The sequence below is a fragment of the Hydra viridissima genome, unplaced genomic scaffold (assembly GCF_058129835.1).
Source record: "Hydra viridissima isolate aposymbiotic clone 2 unplaced genomic scaffold, HvirCarnegie_v1 scaffold_12, whole genome shotgun sequence".
NCBI lineage: Eukaryota > Metazoa > Cnidaria > Hydrozoa > Anthoathecata > Hydridae > Hydra > Hydra viridissima.
In genome coordinates, this window is record NW_028324311.1 from 6,862,330 (window position 1) to 6,867,043 (window position 4,714).

At 28.5% G+C, this 4,714-nt stretch overlaps 1 long non-coding RNA gene across 1 annotated transcript; it reads right to left on the reverse strand.

The window, feature by feature from the left end:
* Positions 1-752: 752 nt before the first annotated feature.
* LOC149881012 (uncharacterized) lies at positions 753-2,159 on the reverse strand. Its single transcript, XR_016445776.1, has 3 exons — positions 2,121-2,159; positions 1,557-1,611; positions 753-1,426 (listed from the first exon to the last, which is right to left on the reverse strand). It is a non-coding gene; the product is annotated as an uncharacterized LOC149881012 (long non-coding RNA).
* Positions 2,160-4,714: the final 2,555 nt, after the last annotated feature.

A 4,714-nucleotide genomic window follows, 5' to 3' on the forward strand; every position in this document is an offset into this window, starting at 1 on the left:
GCGATAGATATATTGTAAAAACTTGCTAATAAGCACCTTTAAAGAAATATTTCTCCACGGAGTGATTTTTATAACAGTTTCCCTCAGGGCAGCCACTTCGGTGGTAATCTAGTGGTAGTGAGAAAATGAATAGACTTACATGCTTCATGTTTTATTCTGGCGAATACGTGTTATCCGTAGAACGACATAAATGAAAAACATGAAAATTTATTAACTTTTTAATGTTTTCATTTTATAGTTAACAAGCAAGACATTTTTTTAAAAATAAATTTAGCACTTTATTTAAAATGAAACAAGCATTTAATTAATTTTAATTTTAATAAGAACTTTTTCCATAAATGCACATGCATTTTCTAGGCAAAGGATGTGCGTGAATAATAATAATAATTTAAGGACGTGCGTGAATAATAATAATACATTTTAACTCAAGATATTTAAGTTTTGATGGAATTTTTTTTTAGCTGCAGGCTCCTGGTAGTACAGTGGCTTTCAAAAATATGAGGTTCACTTAGATTTTTTTAGCGATTACTTAAACTATTTCTATGTTTTTTTTTAAACAAATAAAAAAAAAAGAAGACAGATTTTTTTTAAAATTTTTATTTGGAATAAATTGTATAACCAAAATTAAAAAGAATTAAAATACAAATGTTATTTTGGTATCAAAATCAATCAAAAAGAGATTTCGGTCAAAATACAACGATAAAAAAGTGTCAAAAGTATAAGGTCAGTTAATTTAAACTTAACTCTTAAATTAATTATACGAGAATCCTGAAAATTTGTACTCGCTTTGACCAATATAAATTACAAAGAATTTGAAAGAAAACGTCAATTTCTAACCAGTATTTTAAGAGATATTTTAGTTGAAAAAATGGCCATTTATTTTAAAATACTTTGTTAAACAAATTAAATGGGTTTTTTTTGAGTAAAATGATTTAATTGTTCGTGCTGCTTTTACCATATATGGTACAGCATCTGAAATAAACAAAAAATAGAATCTTTCTCAAAACCTTCAGCCAAAATTTTGAAAGATTCACCAAAAAGCCAAAAAGCAATAGTGTTATGGTTAGCTTTGTCAAGTATTCGGTATTGAATAATAATTTGTATTATTCAACTCATCGTCAGGATCTAATATTCCAATAATAAAACTTGCTACGAATCTTACGAATCTCTACTCATCTTCCTGCAGCATCAGTAATCGGAGGAGTGGCTTTAGATGAGACTTTCCACTTCGTCTACTTTTTCAAAAAAATAGGGGTATATTTGCGGCTACAAAGGCGTCACACTAATCCTCTGCAAAATGTGAATATCTTACAGAATTTTTTAATTGATTTGAATTTTGATTGGATTTAAAATTGATTGTCTCCCCAATTAATTTCTGTGTAGAAGCTGCAGAGTCGTGCTGTTTTACAGTGAATATTTTTTTTCTCTGAAACAGATTTATTGCACGCAAAAAGTTTACATAAATTACCCACCTCAATTTGCAACGCTTAAAAATATTTTCTGTTAATAATGAAATAAAATCTGATTTACTCAGCAAATAAATAAACTAGACTTACACAAAAATAGTTTACAAAAATCTTTAACTTTTTAATTTATTAGAGAAGAATTTTTCTAAAATAAAAAATACTAAAAAATTATTAAAATAAAGTAAAGTTATTAAATTAGATTGATATAATTTCACTGCATGTGAGAAATTTTTTAAAAATATTCTATAAAAATATACCTTTATGCAAAATGTGCTTGATTATGCTGTAAAAAGTATGCTTTTATACTCAAATATGCATTAATATGCATATATTTGCAAAAATATTCAATGAAATTCACAATTTGCAAAAATAGCACTAAGTAATAAATCTCAAAATGTATCTTTTTTTTTTTAACGTAACAGACAAATATCTTACTTATTTGTTAAAAATTAGGAAAAAAAAAAAAGAAAATGTTTTTTCATGCTTTTGGTTGCCCTAGTAATGTGTTACACTTTGTAGTGTGTATTGTTTATTCTTAAGCTTCTTTCATTTTTATGTTTCATGTGTTAAACATGAAGATTGATCGGCTTTAATTAGACTTAATTTTACCCGTTTATTGACAAATTTAAAAAAGATCTTTAAATTATGAGTTACCTTGAAGATTTAAAGCATTATTCTGGGAAAAGCTGATGTGAAAATAGCAAGCAAAAAAAAAAAAAATGTCGAAAGTACTTCTCATCTTGAACACTGAAAACTTACACAGCGAAAAATGAATCACAGTTAAAACCTTTCATCAAAATAATTGATCGGTAGCAATTAAAAAACCGTGTTGGTGCGATTGTATTGATCAATGACCACTTAGTAACAACCAATCTAAAATGAATTACTTTTTTAACTTGCACAAAACAAAATGTTCCTTTAAGTCTAAAAAGACTTAAAAGAACTTTTTGTTCAAGTCAAAAAACTTTATGCAAAAACAAATCAAATCGATTTTTTCTGCAACTGCAGAAAGGCCAAAATGAAAGGGGGAATAGGATGGGGAGAGGAAGGGGAGAGGAAGGGGAGAAGAATTCAAGTTTAAGCAACGTGAATATACGTTTTTTAAAGCATTTTACCTAAGTCAGGTGACAGATTTTGCCACTTTATTATTTTTTAAACGGAGAATGTCGTGGGAATATTTTCTGAATTGGAAATTTTGCTATAAAAAAATATTACTATAAAAATATATACTATAAAAATCGTATATTATAACGAAAATATCAGAAAACTAGTATTTAAACTTTATACATACACACGCGCACTTTTTATTCGTGTATGTGTGTGTATAATAAGTATAAGTAAAAAATGGAAATCACCATGTTTTTGTTAATTCTTTTGAATCTTTTGGCGCTTAGTTATACAAAGCATCAGAAAAATCACTTTAATTTACTCGTGCGGTTAATAAGAAGATTTTTTTCATAAATACTATTCTTAGTTATAATTATAATTATTTTTAACTTTTCATCATTCAAAATTTTTCTTATTTATAATTTTTTATCATTAAAAACTTTTATATTTTCGGGCAAAAAATAAGAATTTTTTTTTTGGTTAACGGAATTTTCTTAAAACTTATATGATCTAACAAAAAACACAACGAAAAAAATACTTGTTCTATGTATATATTGAACATACAAATACTTGTTCTATGTATATATATATTGAACATACAAAAATATTTCAAATGTACAACGATAAGAAAAAAGCAGTAATTTATAATCACATCAGCTTTATATACTAAAAGTCATCTCTAAAAGGATCAAAATTTAAATGAGTATCCAGATTGTCAATATTTGGCTTTAAAAAATCATCTTTTGAGTTAAAACTGCGTATATTTCGATTAACATTTCGCTCGTGACTAAGTGTGAACCAAGGCCTTTGATCTATTGTGTACGCATTGTCAAAGCTCGGTTTACCAGAAGAAAAATACGGACAGATATTTTTGTCTCTATACTCGGTTGGTGACAAGTCATTTTTTGAGAAATAATCTTTGCCATAAATACAGTTTGGTGTCGTAGTTCGGTAGCTTTGCGAAATTTCCCGATTAAAACTTAGAAACCTGTCGTTACTTATTGGACTTCGCCGATCAAACCTACTATCAAGAAAATTGTGTTGGTCGTAATTCAAGTAGTTCTCACGACCTATTTCCACGAGTGTATGTTCGTTGTAGTAAGGTACTGAGTTATTAAAAGGAGCTTGAGAAGGAGAATTATGACTTAACACGTGATGCATGTCATCGGTAAAAGGAGTTTGAGGACTTATGCTAGCAGAAGAGAAATCCAAAGGCGTATAAATACTATCAGAAGGAGTTAAAGCTCGAGAGTTAATTGTCCTTGGTCTTGTAACTAAACTTACGTGGCTACTTATTTCATTACGTGAGTTGTTCTGTGCTCTTCGCATATGCTTTCTAGCAAGTACCTGAATGTGACTCGCCACTTGTTTACGCGTTCTAACTTTTCCTGTTTTAGATAAGATGTATCTTGCTATGAGCTCGTTTCTTCCGTACATTTTATCTCTTGACGAAATCATGATTTTTTGTCTTCCGCACGGAGGATAGATAGAGAGAGCTTCTTGAAAGCATTTTTCAATCAAACCACTCCACAAGCCTTCAGCGTCGCTTGACATTCTTTTATTAGAGAGTAGCTAACCTAAAGATTTAGTTGTGGAAGTCTTAAAATAAATGCGCATGCCCAACTTTTATACCTCTAACGCTAATGCGGCATGGTTGCGCGATGTTTAACGAGCGTAAGTTAACGCGCCGATTTTTTTTCGCTTTATTTCATCCATCAATGTATCTGTTATCGAGGAAATAATTATATTGGGATTTCTGTAAGTAATTCCGTTCAACTGCTCTTTGCCTTCATCAATTTATAGATACGCAGAAAATTTTTTTTCCAAAATTTAACAGCGTATAAGAATTTTTAGCACTCCTAAAATGTGGAATTCCAACGAAAATATTTTTGTACAGCAAAATAAGTTTAGCTAATGTATTTTATTTTCTCATAAATTCCAACTTAAATTTCTCGTAATTGAAAACATAAAACCAAATTATTGAAAAAAAAAAAAGTGAAATTCGTTTGTGATATTAACTTCCAACTTTGATTTTTAAAAAGGAAAAAAGATATTTAAAGTTTTTTAAAAAAATATCTTTTTAGATAAAATATTTAAAAGGCAATTAAAGAAACTTTTATTCGTGAAAAATTTGAAAAATG